This window comes from Macaca nemestrina, chromosome 9 (assembly GCF_043159975.1).
Source record: "Macaca nemestrina isolate mMacNem1 chromosome 9, mMacNem.hap1, whole genome shotgun sequence".
Lineage (NCBI taxonomy): Eukaryota > Metazoa > Chordata > Mammalia > Primates > Cercopithecidae > Macaca > Macaca nemestrina.
Window position 1 is genome coordinate 121,730,527 of NC_092133.1, and position 21,671 is coordinate 121,752,197.

The 21,671-nt window shown below is 38.0% G+C and overlaps 1 long non-coding RNA gene across 1 annotated transcript in view; it reads left to right on the plus strand.

Annotated features, from left to right (window-relative positions):
• The window catches only part of LOC139356403 (uncharacterized), a 202,212-nt gene that overhangs the window by 15,371 nt on the left and 165,170 nt on the right, over positions 1-21,671 (plus strand). The gene's annotated exons all lie outside the window — the stretch shown is intronic.

A 21,671-nucleotide genomic window follows, 5' to 3' on the forward strand; every position in this document is an offset into this window, starting at 1 on the left:
GTGAGATTCCAGAATGGGAAGGAGTACTCCTTATGAAGTTTCAACTGTAACTGAAATGTTAAAAGAAGTGTTTTAGGAACTATTTTTCCCTTGTCCATGTTTTATTCTCTGCTTTTCCATAAAACATGTCATTGTATATAAATAAGAAAAACTGTTGTTTAAAAAAAGTTATATTGTTCTGAACTTTGACAACTTTCTTTTTCTTTTTTTTTTTTTTTGGAGACGGAGTCTCACTCTGTTGCCCAGGCTGGAGTGCAGTGGCGTGACCTTGGCTTACTGCATCCTCTGCCTCCTGGGCTCAAGTGATTCTCCTGCCTCAGCCTCCTGAGTAGCTGGGATTACAGGCACACACCACCACGCTGGCTAGTTTTTGTATTTTTAGTAGAGACAGGGTTTCACCATGTTGGCCAGACTGGTCTCAAACTCCTGACCTCAGGTGATCCACCCACCTCAGCCTCCCAAAGCGCTGGGATTACAGGTGTGGCCAACTTTGACAACTTTCTCAAGAGAAGTGAAGAAAAATACTCCAGAGTGAATCTTCTTTGGAAATTATAGACTCTGTTGCTTGTATTTAGTTCTTTCTTGATCTTACTAGTTTGATTTTGTGGTTTTATTTTTAACCCTGCTTTGTTCTGTTTTCTTCCTAGTAAGAACCAAGATAGTAGCCTTTCTATATTTTGTATTTCTTTTGAAAAATACAATGACATGAAACAGAAATTTAGAAAAGCTGAAGTTTATTTCTTTTTGCACCTGGAAATTGAAGGAGATAATAGATAATCTTGGTTATGGTAGATGTTTTTATAACGGCCTATTCTTTTCTTTTAAGCTTAGATAGATTCGCTGATGTTTTCCATTTGCAAAAGTAAACAGATTTAAAGGGGTGGGGTGGGGTGGGGAATGGGGCAAAGAAACAAACAAGAACAAGAAAAGTCCTAATATGGAGGCTTCTGCCCTGAACTGGATACATTTTAGAGTCTACTCAAAGAAGCAACAGGACCCAAGGCTGACAAACTCCTTCAGCAAGGGAGCCTGGTTGCCCAGGCAGACAACTTAAAGGAATTCTTATCACTTGCATATAACAAGAATTGGAGAAGATACAAATAAAACTGATAATATTAGAAATCATGTTGTCCCTAGAATGACATTGAATTTTCTAGCCAGTTTGTGAAACTGGAGTTTATCTCAAACTGATAAGCTTATCAAATTCCAGGCTGGAAAAAAAATCTCTTATCAAAACCTTTCTCCAAATGTAAATTTACTTTAGGAAAAGGAGGGCTGGTGTTTTAGATGGTGGAAGATGAGTGTGTAAATGATACACTTAGATAAACATCATAAGAATTATTTTAAATTGTTTTGGAAAATAAACTATGTCATAAGTAAAAAAGCCACTTGCATCCTACAGTTATCTTTTTGGAATCTGAGTCAATTAATTGCTTTAGTATTCAGAATTTTTAGTAACACACATGAATGTTAAATATTACTATATAATGTGTATAATTTATATGCTTTAGATATACATAGTGACTTGATAGTGTTCACACATAAAACATTTTTAAATTCTGATATGTGAAATATTATTTGAGCTAAAATACCTAAACTAGTGTTTTTAGTGTCTTTTTGTTTTGTTTTGTTGGAAACTCAAATAATTGAGTGTTTTGTGTAAAAATATTTGTTAAGAAGGAAAGCCTAGCCATTCTTTGACAGCACACTATTTAACATGAGAAATGGAAGCTCTTTTTGCATAGTGTAGGTTACCTGATGCATCCATAATGAAGACAGCCTGGCATAGTGTGTTCAGGAGCCTTGTGCCAGTCTGACTTGCAGAGCGGCTGTGGGCATGCTCTTAACCATTCTGTGCCTTATACCATGAGTGTTTGGTCTAGATAATTTCATTTCAGTTCTAAAATTATCTGGTAATTAATTGGAACATCTGATTGTTTATAAATCATGGCAAGTTGCTGATTTTCCTGAATTTAAAATAATTAATATATGTTTGGAGAAGTTTCTGAAACTGTGCCATGGGGAGGAGGAATTGTGTTAAACGTGGCTTACTTTCATCCTTTCTATGGTGGAGGTGAAATTTAACTGAAGTTTAGATTTAGGACAAATGTTGAGTTCTGACTCTGGAAGACTCGTACTACTAGTATTGTCAGATTTTGTGTATAAAACAAAGAGCATGACGGTAAAGATGACATGATTCATTCAATGGTGATCTTGATCATGATGATGTAGGTGTGCGCTCTTACTGTATGCCAGGGACTATCTGAAGGACTTCACATACATGGGATTATTTAATCTTCTCAACATTGCGAAACATAGATAGTAGTATCCCTATTTAATGAGGAAACAATACAGTTTAGAGTTCATTTCAATTCTTAATTATCTTTAAGCAGATATATTCTGTAATTTAGTTATAATAGTATATATAGAAAAAAAGAGGCTTTGGATTCCTGGTTCCACATGTGAGGAACTAGGAAGTTACCATCCTATCCTAACAAATGAAAATTTCAACCACACCTCTTAGATGTATAAGAGAAGTGAAGTCACAGGGCAAAATGTTGTGCTTAAAATTGGAGAAGCAGACAGGCAGACACAGAGAATCATAGCATATGGAGGAGAAACTGCCTCAGAAATCCTGAAGTGTAATTGAAAAACTGACAGAGGCTAGATGTAGGCATGTCTGCGAGTTAAAAACTCCAGGGGGGACCCAGTCATGGGGTTTCTGTGTTTTACCCCTAGAAGCTCAACCAGGTGCTCACAGTAAATATCAGAGAAAAATTCCCTTGTGCTTTGGGCAGGGGAAGGAAAAAGGAAGCATTTTGAAATATGCCAGAGCACTTAGTTCTTCTTAACAAGGTCTGCCCTCAGGAGAATCTATTTAAGCAGAACTTAACCTTGGGTTTATCAGAGCTTAACTGACCTGGAGGAAGGGACATACCCATCCAATTCTAGCCATCCTGTCCCACTAAAGGGTGGAGAAAAAAACTGAGAAACACTTATGAAGTTCATAGTCTAAAGGTACAGCCTCACTAAACAATGGAGGCCTGATTATAGGACTAATGAATGCTTCCTCTTCCTCCATACCTTCCATCATATTACAAAAGGCCTATTATGGCAGTCATTTACCCAGTACATCCTGTCTATCCAGAAAAAAAATTACCAGGCATACTGACAGACAAAAAACAGTTCGAAGAGACAAAGCAAGCATCAGAACCAGGCATGACAGGGATATTGAAATTATCAGACAGGGAATTTAAAACAGCTATGATTAATATGCTAAGGGCTCGAACGGATAAAATAGCATGCAAGAGCAAATGGGCAATATAAGCAGAGAGATGAAAATTCTAAGGAAGAACCAAAAAGCACTGTAACAGAATTGGAAAATGCCTTTGGGCTTCTTAGTAGACACAGCTAAGGAGAAAATCTCTGAGCTTCAGGATATCTCCATATAAACGCTCAACACTGAATGGCAAAGATAACAAAGACTGAGAAAAACAGAATATAATATCAAAGAACTGTAGGACAGCTACAAAAGGTGTATATATTAAATAGAAATACCAGAAGGAGAAGAAAGAAAGAAAGGAACAGAAGAAATATTTAAAATAATAATGAATGAGAATTTTCTCCAAATTGATGTCAGATACGAAACCACAGATTCAGGAAACTCAGAAAACATTAAGCGAGATAAATACCAAAAAAATTGCCCTGAGGCATATGGAAAAATTGGAGAAATTGTAGTTTGAAGTTTCAAACTACAAAAGATCAAAGATAAAGAAAAAAATCCTGAAAGACACCAGAGGGGGGTGGAAAAAAAACCTTACCTATAGGGGAATGAAAGTAAGAATTACATTGGACTTCTCTTCAGACATCATGCAAACCAGGAGAGAGTGAAATATTTAAAGCTGTAAGGAAAAATAACCACCAACCTAGATTCCTGTATCCTGTAAAATTGTCCTTCAAAAGTAAAGGAGAAATAAAGACTTTTCTCAGACAAACAGAAATTGAGGGAATTTGTTGCCAGCATACCTGACTTGCAAGAAATGTTAAAAGAAGGTTCTTTAGAGAAGAGAAAAATAATATAGGTCAGAAACTGGGATCTACATAGAGAAAGGAAGAACAACAAAGATGGAATAAGAAAAGGTAAAATAGAGTTCAAGACCAGTCTGGGCAACATATTGAGACCTCATCTCTACAAAATATTAAAAAATATGCCGGGCATGGTGGTGCATGCCTGTAGTCCCAGCTACTTGGGAGGCTGAGGTGGGAGGATTGCTTGACTCCAAGAGGTTGAGGCTGCAGTGAGCCATGAAGGCGCCACTGCATTCCAGCCTAGGCAACAGAGTGAGGCGCCGTTTGAAAAAAAAAGGAAAAGGTAAAATAAAGACTTATTTTTCTTATTATTAATTGATCTAACAGATAACAATTTGTTCAAAACAATAATGGTCACAATGTATTTGATTATGTATGTTTATGTATATATCTTATCTGTGCCTATGGGATATATACACATAATACATATATATACACAGTATACATATACGTATATACAGTCATGAACCACATGATGATGTTTTAGTCAATGACAAACCACATATACAATGGTGGTCCCATAAGATTATAATAGTGTATTTTTATTGTACTTTTTCTCCTTAGATATGTTTAAATACACGGGTACCATTGTATTAGAATTACCTACAGTACTCAGTATAGTAACATGCTGTACTGCTTTGTAGCCTGAGCAATAGGCTACACCATACAGCCTAGGTGTGTAGTGGGCTAGACCATCTACATCTTACCATCTAGGTTTGTCTAAGTATACACTATGGTGTTCACATAGTGACAAAATCACCTAATGACACATTTCTTAGACTGTAGCCTTGTCATTAAGCAACACATGACTATACATATATATTTATATATGCTATATTTAAGTGAAAGTAATGACAGCAATGATACAAGAGACAGGAGGGAATAATTAGGATTATTTTGTTTTTGTAAGGCATTCACACTATCTGGGAACTGGTAGTGTTATTTGAAAGTGGGCTTCGATTAGCTTTAAATATATATTGCAAACTCTAGGACAACTACTAAAAGTTTTTTTTAAAAAAGAAGTATAATTGGTATGCTAAGAAAGGAGAGAAAACAGCTGGGTGCCATGACTGATTACCTGGCTAGTGCCTGTAATCTCAACACTTCAAGAGGCTGAAACGGGAGGATTGCTTGAGTCCAGGAGTTCAAGACCAGCCTGGGCAATATGGCGAAACCCCATCTCTACCAAAAAATACAAAAAATTAACTTGGCATGGTGGTGCATGCCTATAGTCCCAGACCCGGGACGCCGAGTCAGTGAGCCAAGATTGAGCCGCTGCCCTCCAGCCTGCGTAACAGAGTGAGACCTGGTTTCCAAAAAAAAAAAAAAAGAGAGAGAAATGGAATCATATAAAATGCTCGGCTGAAACCACAAAAGCCAGAAGAAAGAGTGAAAGCTATTAATCCAACTACATCAACAATCACTGTGAACATCAATGGTCAGAGTGGATAAAAAAACAAGACTCAACTATATGGTGCTGATAAGAAAACCACTTAAAAGATACATATATACCTAGTCAAAAGAAAACAGGAGTAGCTATATTAATTTTAGACAGAAGACTTCACAGCAAGTAAAATTATCAGTGTAAAAGAGGGGCATTACATAATGATAAAAGGGACAGTTCTCCAAGAAGACATAACAATTTTTTTTTTTGGAGACAGAGTTTCACTCTTGTTGCCCAGGCTGGAGTGCAATGGTGTGACCTCAGTTCACTGCAACCTCTGCCTCCCGGGTTCAAGCAAGTCTCTTGCCTCAGCCTCCCACATAGCTGGGATTACAGGCGCATGCCACCACACCCAGCTAATTTTTGTATTTTTAGTAGAGATGTTGGCCAGGCTGGTCTCCATCTCCTGATCTCGTGATCCACCTACCTTGACCTCCCTAAGTGCTGGAATTACAGGTATGAGGCACCGGGCCCGGCCAACATTTCTTAATGTGTGTGCACCTACCAACAGAACAGAAAACTCCAGGAGGGAAAAAGTGATAGAACTGCAAGGAAAAATACATGAATCCATCATTACAGTTGAAGACTCCAACACGCTCTGTCAAAACGGACAGATCCAGCAGGCAGAAAATCAGTAAGGACATAGTTGAATTCAATGCCATCAATCAACTGGGTATAACTGATGTCCATAGACAGCTTCATCCAACAACAGCAGAATACACATTTTAATCAAGGTCACACGGAACATTCACCAAAATAGACCACATTCTGAGCCATAAAATGCACCTTAACAAATTTAAAAGAATTGATAATGGAATGTCATTACATATAGACCAGGTGAAATTTCTTGTTCCTAGCTTTATCTCCAGGTCTTTACCAGGAGGAAACCTCACTCCACGTTATAGTTATGTGAATTGTGTTAATAATAGCTGTAGCTCCTTGTTCTTTCTGGAGAACCCTTGAGACTTTCATAATGGGGAACATAGGAAACTCCAACTCTCTTATTCTTGCATTTTGTTCATCAAACTCTTCACCTAGAATTAACATGCTTCTCTTGCTGCCCTGCAGCCTTTCTCAGCCCACTCCTCTGCTCCAAGATGGCAGAGTTCTTATTTATATGTTACATGGTTGCCTGGTTGTAATATTAATTTTCAGTGACTCAAAACACTGCCTGACATGCTTCCTTTTAGAGCAACCTATGACACCAGAGTAACGTCTGCTCAAAGATAGCCCTTTCATTCACACATAGGTTTAATTATGTTTTGGGGAGTTTGTTTAGTGATTTGTTCACAGTATTAGGACACCTCTGAAAATGCAATGTTTCCAGGCACAGTGGTGCATACCTGTAGTCCCAGCTACTGAGGAGGCTGAGGTAGGAAGATTGCTTGAGCCGAGCAGTTCAAGACCAGCCTGGGCAACACAGCAAGACCCTGTCTCTAGATCAAACGGATTTTTAGAAATGCAGTGTATGGAGCAAAAGATAGATTATGCAAAATCCTCTTATAGGATGTCAGACTCTGCTCCAGCCTAGTGGTAGGACATGTATAGGATACATTACATGTGCACAGAATACTTAAAAATTAGTGCATTTGAAAAACAGTTGATTTGGTTGTCATACATGTACCAGAAAAATTGTATAGACACTGAATTTTGTGAATAAATTTATTTTTAAATTATATAAGAAAATACATGTTTTAAGCCCAAAGATGATTTCTTTGTGATGTGAATAATAATATTTAATTTTCCATATTTTATAAAGAATTGGATATGTTCTATATCAGGCTGTCTTAAAGTGAGGCAAATAATTTTAGTACATATAATGTGAGATATACTAAAGGATACAAAAATGTTCAAATGAAAATATACATTCTTAGGTCAATAAGTCGTATTTTAATTTCCTGTGCATTTAAATTGCACTAACTAAAAAAATTTATGGCAGCACAAACTCTGTATAATCTTCAAAAACCTTACATTTATAACACATTCAAAATATGCCAAGATCAGAGTTCAACTTATTCAAAATTTAACAATTCAAATTTATTGCTAAGTTATTGAAGTTAAATGATATGCTATTACATGGCTTCAATTTGTTCTGAATTGAAATAAATGAAAGAAAATAACTCTTAGAAAATTGCAAGAAAATTGAGGCTAGTTTTTGAGTCTGGTTTTGTTTTAAAATCAATGGCAGTGGTTCTCAAACTTCAGCATGTATCAGGATCACCTGGTTAGAACACAGATTGCCTTGCCCTGAGATGTTCTGATCAGTAGCCAAGGTAGGGAGCCTTTTTCTTTCTTTCTTTTCTTTTTCCTTTCTTTTTCTTTTTTTTTTTTTTTTGAACCCAGGCTGGAGTGCAAGTGGCACAATCTCAGCTCACTGCAACCTCTGCCTCCTGGTCTCAAGTGATCCACCCACTTCAGCTCTGCAAGTAGCTGGGAGTACAGGTGCGCAGCATCATGCCTGGCTAATTTTTGTATTTTTTGTAGAGAAGGAGTTTCACCATGTTGCCCAGGCTGGTCTCGAACTCCTGAGCTCAAGTAATCCACCTGCCTTGGCCTCCCAGAGTGCTAGGATTACAGGCGTGAGCCACCATGCCCAGCCTGAGCCATTAACATGAATTTCTAACAAGTTATTAGGTGCTGCTGATGCTACTGTTACCTGGATCATACTTTGGGAACCACTCCTCTGCTCTGAAGCATTGATGAACTCATTTTCTTCCATTCATGCCAATGATGACTTGGTGTCATTGCTGGCTTTGTTTGAAATCTTCCTGGTTCTAAAAAGCAGCTACTTCTTGTTAGCATTTAAGGCAAGGAAGTCAGTGCTAATAACCTCCTCATTTTCAGTTACCCTTTTGATTCTGAAATGGTGATAAAGTAACCGTACTCACCACCAAAGTCCCTGTACACCAGTGCCTGTAACTATGGAAACACCATGTTTTGGTACCCCACTAATGTTAGGTGGATGACTATTTAATATATCGTAATGTTTGGTTCTGCTGTCCATCTGTTTTTCAACTTGATTACCTAATGATAGCTTTGTTTATTTTTCAAAGTATTTGTTTACATGCATGCTTAGTGGTGTCGGTAGCTGGTCCATAATACTTACTTTGGCCAACTAACACGGAAACATTTACTGGATTCATCATGAGTAACTAATAAATTTATGTAGGCGAAAGGAGTAGTTAATTAGCTCTAATCTTCGCAGTAAGGATCATTAGTGTTTAGTGAGAATGAATAATTTCATAAGACCTGGAAATATATTGCCCCAAGCCAAATAGTTTATAACCATAGAATTGCAAATTGCTATTTGAAATTAATGAGTGACATTTTCACATATTGTTAGATGATCTATAATATTTTTATGTTATACCTTTAGGTCCAATAAGGTGTATATGAGGGTCATATAATTTCATTGTAAATTATTGCAATTAAACAGACTTGAGATTCTGTCTTAATGTGAAATGCTACCCCTTTTCCTGGCTAACACCTACGTCAGCTTAAATACTGCTTTGCAGAGAGGCTTTCTCAGATACCCTTCTTCTATCCCTCCCTCATTCTCTCTCATGGTGCCTGACCCTTACACTTTCAGAACAATTATTGCAATGTGTAGACATACATTTACTCTATGTTTTTATATAGTTAATGTTTCCTTCTCTATTACTCATCCCATGAAGGACAAAAATGAATGATTTGATGAATGAAAACTGTAAGTGTGAAGGACACCAGATACCCCAGAGTCTCATTTTCTCTCCTAGCTATAAATATATCAAGGATTCATTGGATGCATCAGGTCTAATCAACTTGAAAATTTCAATAACCAATACTGAAGAAGGTTCTTAAGAACTTTAGGCTGCATTACCAAATATTAACTCAGACTTTATCCTGAAAAAAATACTTATGTAAAACCAAATACTTATCCAGTTAACATCATTTACCTTTGATTGTGGTATGGAATAAAGATCAGTGATGACCGTTTTCCTCTTTTACCTGCCATTCTTATGAATAATGGTAAAACTTAAAACAAATTCTAACGTCACCTTAACTGTGATACCAGATCAAGGATCCAATGGATCAAGGGCAAAAATCGTTACTTGTTCTCTTTGAGAGCAGTTGACACTGCCCTGTGTGATTCTTTCATGGTGTCCTATGTTTTAACAGAATATTCCCTGATGATGCTTTATTTTCAAGAGTAGCAACTTTTACAAACTGTACTTAGGCTAAATCCATACTGAGACAACAAAAATGGCCTCTTATTCTAGTTTGAAAACATTACCACTTTAAACAGGGCACAGTCACATGATAAAATGTGGACATCAGTACTCTACTGTGACAAATAACCCTCAGGTGTGTTGATGGGTATTGATGTCCACATTACATCCTTTGGGAGGCTGAGGCAGGAGAATTACTCGAGCCCAGGAGTTTGAGATCAGTCTAGGTAACATAGCGAGAACTTGTCTCTACAAAACAAAAACAAAAGCAAAACAAAACAAAAAACTGGGTGTGGGTGCATATGCCTGTGGTCTGAACTACTTGTGAGGCTGAGGTGGGAGGATCACTTGAGCCCAGGAGGCTGAGACTGTAGTGAGCCATGTTCATGCCACAGCACTCTCCAGCCTGGGTGACAGTGAGATCCTACCTCAGGGAAAAAACTGAAGTAAAATACATTTATTTTAATAGTATGAAAATTAGGTATTTTTTTGGACCTAATCACCTACCAAATGTAAGAAAAAAATGGATTAAATCCTTAACACTTGATGTATCAAGCAGAAATTGCCAGTTAATATAATATAATTAAAATTAAGAACACTTTAAATTCATGGTTTATAATAGGCACATAAATATCTGGGGGCCTAACCTAGAGTAAAAGAACGTATTAGTCTAGAGTTTATTCTTATAGAAAATAAATACATAACATAACAAATTAATATCTTTAATTTTTATATTGTGATGTACTTGATACACATGTATCAAGTACCTGTGGTAAAATCATAGTGTATTCATGTTATATTTCGGCAAAATTTGCTAAGCCAAGAATAGCAAATGAAGGGGATCAGAACATGCCACTTCAAAATATGGCACGTTGGCACATTGATTACTTTGAGCTGAAGGCAGTTGAGAAACAGAAGATGCAGGAAGGGCTTTCTGACTTCCTCTTTCTACTTAAAAGCAGGACATAAATTTCTAGTGAGAAAGGTGTCCTCCCTGGAGAGGAGAACAATTTTTATCACCAGAGACAGATAATTGATGCTGATAAATCTGTAAAACAAATCTTACTAAAATAATCCTTACTGTTGATTAGTTTCCCTTATGTATTTCCTAGTCACTTTCCCACAATTTACCACCCTAGCCAAACCACCTTTTCCTTTGCCTTGTCACGTATGTACAACTTATCACTCTGTTAAGATAGTATACAAGCTGTCAGGCCTATCCACTTCTTTTGGCCTTTCCTTTATACAAAGGCCAAAGGCCCCTATGTACATGAAAATATTAACATCAAATAAAATATGTATGCATTTCTCCTGTTTATCTGTTTTTGTCAGTTTCATTCTCAGGCCCAGCCACGGATCTTAAAAGGATACAGGAAAAGTCTTTTCTTCCCTACATAAACATTTTATGACCAAGACTTCTTTTCCTAAAGCCTTGAGAACCCTGGAATGTGGTGTGTGCAGGGGGCATGGAGGGGAGGCGGGAGGGGGCAGGTGTGAATGTGTGGGGTGTGTGTGGAGTGTATATGTGTGTGTGTGGGGGGGGTGTGTATGTGGTTTGAGAAGGAGTCCTGATGATAACATCTCTAAGCACAGTAGGGGAGAGGAATCTGCTGGGGCCTGTGCAATTACTATAATTTGCTGAGGGATGGAGATCAGACATTCTCTTCAGACCTAGCTGGTGCCTTTCACAGCATCAATGATCTCTACTCAGGTGGCTTGCTACACCTTGGTTAAGTCCTCACGTCATCCTCTCGAGCACCAGTTCTGCATTTCCCACTATAGGTGAAGTTGGATGTCCTGATGCTAAATTAAACATCGTTAGCACTGAACTCATCATTCCCTGTCCCCTACATCCTATCCTGCTTATTTTGACTGTCAAATTCAGGACCACATTACTGTCTCTAAAGAAGGTTAGAATAACTACCTCACTTTTGTCTCCCCGCTGCCATCTGCACTACAGTCTGCTGTCAGATTAGCTACTTTTCAAATCACGAATCACATCACGTTTGTTCAAAAGCAGCCTGAACATCAAGGTCCTCTACCATGAGGGAACCACTGTGACATTATCAGCACACAACTGAGTCTTCATGGCCAGAATTAAGCAGATGGCAGGGTGATCATCTGTGATTTCTAGAGCATTTGAAACAACTTGATGAGCCTCACCAGACACAAATATCCCACTGGCTTTTGTCTCACTGTGGTTAAACCAGTCAGGATTAAAAAACAAACAAGCATGTTCTGGCTTTTTCAATGCTTGGTGTTTTTGTTCACTGGTAAATATTTAAGTTTCATACTGTGTCAATTCAACACACAAACACATTATTAAGTCTACATATAGAGTAGAAGAGTTAATGGAAATTCAGCAAATTTTCCTTAAGAATAAACTACAGAGGGGGAAGGAGGCAGACAGTGTCAGACAGCTGTTTTGGAGAGTTCCTTTTCTTTGTGTGATTTACTTTGACTTTTTATATTGATCAAATTCATAAAATAATTTTTTAGCTCACTTAACTTTACCTGAGGAATCATAGCTTTAATTGGATTCTGACCAGTCATTAGGAGAAAACATTTTTAAATATTTTTATTTTATTTAAGTATTTTTAGAGATGGAGTCTTGCTATGTTGCCCAGGCTCAAACTCCTGGACTCAAGCAATTCTCCCATCTCATACTCCCAAGAAATTGGGACTATAGTCATGCACTACCATTCCCAGCTTGGATAAAATTTTAAACATAGTCTGAAGGAGAAAAAAAATTCCTTTTAGACTCATACATAGTTGTTTTTTTTTAACCTCCACTTCCAACCAATCACCAATGACATTAATCAATGAAGAGTTAGAATGGAAACATTGAACTACTTTTTTTTTTCCTAGTGCAGGCAAGCCTCACATATCACATATATTATTTCAAGATCGTATTCATATGAGATTAATTTAATAAAAGAAGAATTGGGCTAACCTGTTATGGGCATTACTCATCAAAATACAACCTAAGATTTGGCTTCTCAATCAGACAGCCTTCCTCTCCTATTACTAAATTGTGTTAACTATTGATGCCAAAATTAATTATTCAGCATTTGCAAATTCTCAGTTAACAATGCAGGGAGCATCCCACTAATTGATAGCTGTTCTTGGTTTATTTATTTTACTCCATCAATCTATTTCTCTTAGGAATGGCTATTCCTTAAATTTATTTTCCTTAAAAAATGCGTATTTATTTCATCTAAAACTCTTCGGCTTGAATCCTGTTTTAGCACAGAATGAGGCCCTAACTCCATGCCTTGCTGAAAACAGAAGGTTATGAAGTTGCCCTGTGCCTTCTCCAAGTTACAGAGGTGGAGGAGGAGTGGTTGGACCAGGAGCAGGCATCCTATAACAACAGCTTTTGTCTTTTGCAGGAGCTGCCTAGGATCAGAAAATTTTTGTTCTAGTTCTAGCTCTGTCTCTAAGTATGCTTGCTTATTTATTTATTATGTTTTTAATAATGTAATAAACACCCTCAAACCCACCCTGCAAAACAAAAGTAAGAACCTTGACAAATAACTGAATCGTAACCATATGGCTTCCTCTCCATTTCATCTCATTCCTTCCCGGACCCAAAGTTACCCCTGACTCCTATGTTCATACCTCTTTTTTATGTTTTGGACCCAGTTAATATAGTTTTAGTGCTTTTATATCTTTCCTTGGAAGTATTTTCTGTTTTAGTTGTGTTTAACATTGGAAGGGCATCAGTCTACCTCCTGACTTATCCTTTGTGTGCTAGTGTGTTAAGCCAGTTTGGGATGGATTTTTCTGCTACTTGCGACATAAAGCTTATAACCAATTCAGTGGCTGATTTTAACTAGAAATGAAGGACACTGTCATCTTCCACAATAAGTCAAATGAGCTGAATTTATGGAGACCCCTGTAGTTCCCTCCTTCTCATACCAAAAAGAGACCAGCCTGACTCATAGGCCCAGAAGAGAATTCTCCTGTCCTCTCCTAGACAGGATTTTTATCTAGGCTATTTCTTTTTTGTTTTCTTTTGTTTTTAGAGATGGAATCTTGCTCTGTTCCCCAGGCTGGTGTGCAGTGGCATGATCTTGGCTCACTGCAACCTTCACCTCCCGGGCTCAAGCGATTCTTGTGCCTAAGTCTCTGGAGTACCTGGGATTACAGGTGTGCACCGCCACTCTCAGCTAATTTTTGTATTTTTAGTAGAGGTGGGGTTTCGCCATGTTGCCCGGGCTGGTCTTGAACTCCTGGCCTCAAGTGATCCACCTGCCTCAGCTTCTCAAAGTGTTGGGATTACAGGCATGAGCCACTGTGCCGCGCCCATCTAGGCTTTTTCAATGCTGACATTCCCTCAATTTGTAGAAATGTCAGCATTGACATTCCTCAATATTCCTAAATGTAAGGGTTGAATTTAAAGCTAGTAGCAGTGAAGGGGAAAAACCCAACTGTCTTGCTGTAACTGAAACCCTCATTATTCAAGGAAAATTAAAAACAATATGTGATTCCTTTCTCTTTTTTCATTAAGGACTTTTTTTGTTTTGAAGATACGGCTTAACTATTGATGTCAAGTATATTTTGTGATGGATTCACTGATATCAGAGTGCAGAGCTAGATGAACCAGCAGGCTAACTCAGGATGGCAGCTTTTATATTCTTGCAAACAGTAAACTAATTAGTTACTTAATATTATTTATTCAACAAACATTTCTTGAAGATCTACCATGTGACAGTATTTTCAAAGGTACTCAGAATTTGTTTAATTCAATAGTAGTAAAATATGCAGACACAGAAAAGACTTCATGTAAGAAGTTTATACTCACAGTTCCCTGGAAACAGGAGGCACAACAGACCACACAGGGGACCTCAGGGGAAGTACCAGGGTCTGTGAGGAGATGGGGTATAAAGAAAAATGTGGGCAGAAGCTTTTATTGTGCTTTCTGCTGAAGAACAGGGGAAGCAGGGAAGCAGGTTTAGGACTAGCTGGTTTGAGTAATTTCAGTGGGCACTGGGGTATAGGGACTGTCTCTAGTTGTCTGGTACCTGGTGCTGACATATTAAGGTTGTGTAATAGTGGCCTGGGCTGTAAGAGTCCTATAAGAGCCCAGTAAAGGAGGTGGTTAGTGGTATGGGTTTTGGATTGGTTGGTTTGCATACAAAAGGTGTACTTGCAAGTGAGTCCGTTACTGTGTCTAGGAATTAGCTAGCCCTGGGAGGGGGCAGTCTCTCCCAGGTCAGCAAGGCCCCAGATGCCAAAGCATGAGAATAAAAAAATGCCTGGGCGCAGTGGCTCACACCTGGAATCCCTGGACTTTGGGAGGCCGAGGTGGGAGGATCACTTGGACCCAGGAGTTCGAGACCAGCCTGGACAACAAAGTGCAATCCTGTCTTTACAAAAAATTTAAAAATTAGTCAGGTATGGTGGCACACACCTGTGGTCTCAGCTATATGGCAGGCTGAGACAGGAGGATCTCTTGAGCCCAGGAGGTCTAGGGTACAGTGAGCCATGTTAGGGCCACTGAGCTCCAGCCTGGGCAACAGTGAGATCCCGTCTCAAAAAAAAAAAAAAAAAAAAAAAGATATACTTAATACAGACAAGCACTATGTTTGATGATGAGAATAAATAAGATACAGGTGGAAGGTGCTGAGAAAACCAGGAAGGACTCTGGAAGAAATGATGCCAGAGAACAGAGAACCAAAGTAGGCATTGTCTGGACAAGTGGGCTGGTAAGAGAAATTCTCGCTTAGAGAAGGGCATGAATATAAGAATGGTGGCAAACAACATGGTTTGTGAGGCAAACACAAAAATGTAAATGTTCAAGTTTAAGATCAAAGACAGAGACAGACAGTGTTGAGGCTGGAGTGGTAGGCAGAGACCAAGTCAAAGAGGGCTTTGCATTTTTTGAGGTTTTTAACTCTTATTCTGCAGACCAGGGTCACTCTGAACTGTATTCTAAAGACAGCTTATGTGCTGCAAGGCAGTAATACTTTTTGGTTTGTTTGTTTTTTAAAGGAAGACTTGATTCAAGACTATTAAAATGAGGTCAAGGCTATTGCAACCTAAGAGAGAGACTCTTTCACGCTCAGATAGTCCTGTTTTAACTCAGATCCTCTCTGCAATCCACATTAGCATACTAAAGTTTCCAAAAAGTGAAAACCAACCCAAACCTCTGCTTCACTTAACTCAGTGAATCCTAAACATTTCTTTTTTTAATTAAAAAACTTCTTTTTTTTCTACTATTAAAACACAGTACACATCTTGGGAAATAGTACCAGTGACTGATGACCCATGAACCAGTTTTACGCTGATGGGGATATCATTAACTTTGACTCTTATGGATTGCTTTATAAATGATTCCTCCTTTTGAAGCAGCAATACTGATAGAAATGGAGAAGCAGAGCTGGATTTAGGAATTATTGGGGAGATAAAAGAGCAGTGCTTTACTGCTTAGAAAGAGGTAGGGAGCCCAGGTCATAGAATGGTTATGACATTTTGGGTTTGCAGTCTGTCTGACCACAAGGCAGTTCAGGTGCACTCTTGCATGAGAGATATATAACTGCATTTGAAACTACAGAAGTTATGTTTGATTTCACTAGGAAAGTTTGTCAAGAAAGAACGTCACTGGACCCCAGTGAACCTTAAGTCTTAAGCAAGAGGAGAAAGAAGATTCCAGGAAGGTAACAGGCAAAGATGTAGGAGAAGTCTCAAAGGCGTGTAATATCTTGGAATATCAGAGAATGGGAAGTTGAAGTAAAGAGTGATTGACAGATCCTCATGCAACAGAGGATTTCAGTAAGATTACAATGGTGTGCTAGGGCAGGCTCATCATGGCTCACAAGTGCCAATGTTAAATTTTCACAAGTTTTGCAAACCAGTTGATGCCAAGTTGGTAGCTGAAAGCAGTCATGGTGAATGTATTTGCAACACTTAATGAAAGAGGAATATACTACAAATCTAGGCTCCCCCACTCCTGCTCTGAGAAGCTGATTATTCAATATTTTACTGGCACATCACTGGGTAAACACTAGAAAATACTCTGGATTTTTAGATAGGAAGTTCTTTTAGAAAGGTTTTAAAATTACTTCTAAATAGATTGCAGTGGGCTAAGGAGTGAGTGGGAGGTAAGGAAATGGAGAGGTTTAATGAGAAAGAAAGAAAGATATAAATTATATAATAGCCAGAGGGTAATATGAATTCAAGGGAAAAGAGAACAAGCTGATTTATAGCTCAAGGGGATGTTTCCAACAGAGAACGAAAGCCTGGCTGAAGGTACAAGGTGACAGAAGGCCAAGGTCTCATGCGAGGAACAAGAGGATGGTCTCAGGCCTCTGGGGTGGGGTCCTTGAATAGGAGAAGGGACAGCTCATCATTTAAGACTGGGAGGAAGATGAGATCTCTGAGAAGGAACCAACATTTACCATTCAACCCACATTTAAACTTGTGGGACGCTACATCTCTCCTCAAGGAACCCTGGCTGCTTCTGACTTTAGAAGCTAACAGTTGCTGCTACTTGTTTTTTTCCTTTGGGCAACAGCATGGATCTTTTAGTTACTCACATGCAACACCAGTTTAAAAATTCTTTGTAGGCTGGGCGCAGGGGTTTATGCCTAAATCCCAGCACTTTAGGAGGCTGAGGCAGGAGGATCACATGAACCCAGGAATTCAAGACCAGCCTGGGCCACATAGTGAGACCTTGTTTCTACTGAAAATTTTTTTAAAAAGCTGGGCATGGTAGTGCGTGCTGCAGTCCCAGCTACTCAGGAGGCTGAGGTGGGAGGATCACTTGAGGTCAGGGGATTGAGGCTGCAGCAAGCTATGATTGTGCCACTGTACTCCAGCCTGGGTAACAAAGTGAGACTCTGTCTTTAAGAAAACAAACTCTTTTATTAAGCAATGAAGGAGAAATAAATGGACTTTAAGGAATCTAAGGAAATAACAAAAGGAATCTAAGTGTTGAATTGTTTAGGTTTATATTCAAACCAACTGTGAATATTTTGGCTATCCTGCTTTTCTGGGTTTAGTTGTGTAATGAATGAAGCCTGGATTTAATTTCTCACCCCAGTTTATCCTGCTCCTCCTGCCATTTTCACTACCATGATTCAGGTTGCTGCAACTGCTTACATTAATCCACTCCTGACCTAGCAAGGTCCTCTCACTGTGGAATGTGAAGTTGGGATCATGGATATCATTCTGTTCCTTATTGCCACTTCTAACACTGGTAAGGCCAACAACTCATTGACACTGGAAGGAAAGACCGGTGAGTGCAATTTTCTGAGCCAGGATTGTGTCTTCTTTGTATCCTCATTCATCTGTTTATTCATTCAATAAATATTAAGAGCACACTATTTTCTGGGCAAAGTGCCACAGGCTAGGGATGATGGGGTAAACACACAGAGCTTTCAGTACAATGAGGGAGACATATATTAAGTAGCCATATAAATAAATATATATAATTACATGAGGTAGTAAGTGTTTTGAAGGAAAAATGAAGAGTTGCATGAAACATTTTAAAAGAGCGAGCCGGTGCTGTGGCTCACGCCTGTAATCCCAGCACATTGGGAGGCTGAGGTGAGACAATGACTTGAAGCCAGGAGCTCAAGACTGGCCTTGGCAACATAGTGAGACCCCATCTCTACAGAAAATTTTAAAATTAGCTGGGCACAGTGTCGTGTGCCTGTAGTCTCAGCTACTCAGGATGGAAGATCCCTCGAGCCCAGGAGTTCAGGGCTGCAGTGAGCTGTGATTGTGCCACTGCACTCCAGCCTGGGCGACAGAGCAAGACTCTGTCTCTAAAAAAAAGAGAGAGAGAGAAAGAGAGCTGACTGAATTCTGAATTTCTGGAGTTGTGGGAGGGCTTCCCCGGATCAGTAGGAGTTTTGCAGGAAAAGTGTGAGGCAAAGAACATTCCAGGCAGAAAGAACAGCCATTAGAAGGACCTGAGGTAGGAAAGCTTTGTCATCTTCTGGAAAAAAGAAAAACAAAGTGAAAAAGAAAGCAGAGTGAGTAAAATCTAGTGAAAAAAAAGAAGGCCTTGAAGAAGTAGATTCTGTTAGAGCTTCTGGATTTTATTGTAGGTGCAGTTATAAACCAGTGAAGGGTTTAAGACAAGGCTATTACATAACCTAAATTGTATTTTGAAAAGATCATTCTGCTTATGAAATGCAAAAGGATTGGGAAGGAACAGAGTAATTCTAGGGAGTCCATTTTGGAGGGAGATTTAGTTGATCAAGTGAAAGAAAATAGTGTCATAGACTAGGGAGTTTGCCTTGGAGGTGGAGAGAAAGGGAATATTTGGATTATTACATCACACCTGTACATCATTTTACTGTATGTCTTAGGAACAATAAGATAAGAAAAATAAACTAAGGGTACAGGACTGGAAAGTAAACAATAAAGAATGTCATTATTTGCATACTCCAAAGAATCTACAGAAAAGTTAGACATAATGTGAGAGTTTAACTAAACTCTTTCAAAAGTTAGAAGTAATGTCAGAGGTTTTAGTAAAGTGTCTAAACACAATGTTTAATTTTAAACTGAGTGGAGGAAGAAGTGAACAGAAAAGAAAGGTGATGGCTAGAATGTAGAGGGATATAGGTTTAAAAGATGAGAATAAAAGGGGGAAAAGAGAAAAAAAGAAAAGGAAGAAAGGAAAGAGGTAAAGACAAAAATCATTATAGTCCAAGTAGTTGAACTACAACTACAGAAAGTCATGGTGAGAAGGGGCATACATGAATTAGCGCTATTGATACAATGCCGTTCCTAATCTAGGTGCTTCTTGGCCGGGGGTTATTGAGGTGAAGGAGAAGTCACTGAAGATGAGGCAGCTAAAGAACTGAATTTTACAAAAAGAAGAGGGAATAATATGCTGGTACTGATAAGGAGGAAGAAAGATGTTTAGATGGGTCTTTCACTTAATAGGACTGTAGAAGACATGGTATCCCTGAGGAATGACTCTGTTATGGCAAGAAATAAAAAAGACCATTCAGAAAGGATGCTAAAAATAGAGAGATTTTGTTCACTGTAGATCAGAATTTTGAAAAGCACTGGACCAAGTGTCAGTGCATCGTAGATGCTCCACACATATTTGTTGATTGGATTAATTAATTAATGACGAACGCAGTAGAGAAAGCAAATTCATCTTGAGCCCATAACCCTATCCAACATGCATGAATGTCTCAGCCTTGCTTGCTTTACTTTAAAACTTCCTTCAGACATTCTAAAGATCCTCAACTCTCAGTCTGAGGAACACTACCTGTCTTGGAATTCTTTGTTTCCATACATGGCAGAGGGGAAGTGGTTGTAGTCAAAAAGTATAAATTTTCTCAGCATTATTTTGTAATAATTATTATTCCAATAACAGAGTTCAATCTGATTCTCATGTTTCTGCCAAATTAAAAACATCCAGTGCCTTTAAACAGTACCTCATCTCAGAAGTCTTCATGCTTATTTTTATTTTTCTCTACTGTCATCCTGAAATGCTTTTTGAAACATATTTTTAAAGTTGTATCAGTCTTCAGACTCAGTAATATAGTTTGTTTCTGTACTCATCTCAATATGTAGCATCAAAAGTCCTCTACAACAGCTATAAATATTTATAAATCCACTATTTTCCTGAGGTGAAAATTGACCATTGGAGGTTAATAAATATTGGCTTTGCCTTGGGGTAACATCTCATTAAACCAATAATCCTATAAAAAAGATCTATCTTTATGTTATGTCTTAAAACCTTTGAAATTCCAAATGATTTTTTAAAAACCACATACTGCCTTAACCCTCTATATCTTAAACAAAATATGCATTATTTCTGATGGTGGTATTTATCGTTTACTTTAATACATTTTCTGACAGCTTTATTGAGGTATAAATGACACACAGTAAACTGTACATATTTAAAGTCTACAATTAGATGCTCAAGAAACTATCACCACAATCAAGATAATGAATTTATCACCTCCAATAGTTTCTTCCTGTCTCTTTCTAATCTTCTCTCTCTAACCCTCCTTCCAGTCTCAGGAAACCACTGATCTGCTTTTTATTACTATAGATTAATTTTGCACTTTCTAGAATTCTGTATAAGTAGAATCATAAGTATGTACTTGTCTTTGGCTTCTTTCACTCAGCATAATTTCGAGATTTGTTGATATTGTTGGATGTATCAGCAGTTCATCCCTTTGTATTGCAGAGTAATACTCTGCTGTATGGATATACAACTTATTTATCCATGGTGGACACATGGATTGTTTTCAGTTTTTGATATGACAAATCTAGCTGCTATGGACATTCATGTACAAGTCTTTGTATGGAGATATGCTTTTACTTTGGATAAATACTTAGGATATGAATGATGGAGCAATATGATAGGCATATGTTTAACTTTTAAAGAAATTTTTCAAACTGTTTTTGAAAGTGATTATAACATTTTTACTTTCCCACTGGCAGTATATGAGTTCCATTTTTTTCCACATCCTTGCCAACACTTGGTATGGTTAGTCTTTTCAATTTTTGTAATTCTAATAGGTATATAGTATTTTCTTACGGATTTTCAAAGTTCAAATTACCTTGTTGACTAATAATGTTGAGTATCTGACCATGTGCACTTTCGTCAGTCACATATCTTCTTTGGTGAAGTGTTTGTTTACAGTATTTCCATTTTTATGAGGTTGTCTGTTTTCTTACTGAGTTTTGAAAGTTCTTTATACATTCTGCATGCAAGTGTTCAATAGGTATGCAATTTGCACGTTTTTCCACTCAGCCTGTGGATTGTCCTTTCATTCTGTTAACAGTATCTTTTTAAGAGCAAAAGTTCTTAATTTTGGCAATGTATCAATTGTTTTGTTTTATGAATTGTGCTTTTGGTGTCATAGCTAAGAAATCTCTGCCTAACCCTAAGTCACAAAAATTTTCTCCTAGAATTCTTACCCTTTTATGTTTTACATCTAAGTCTG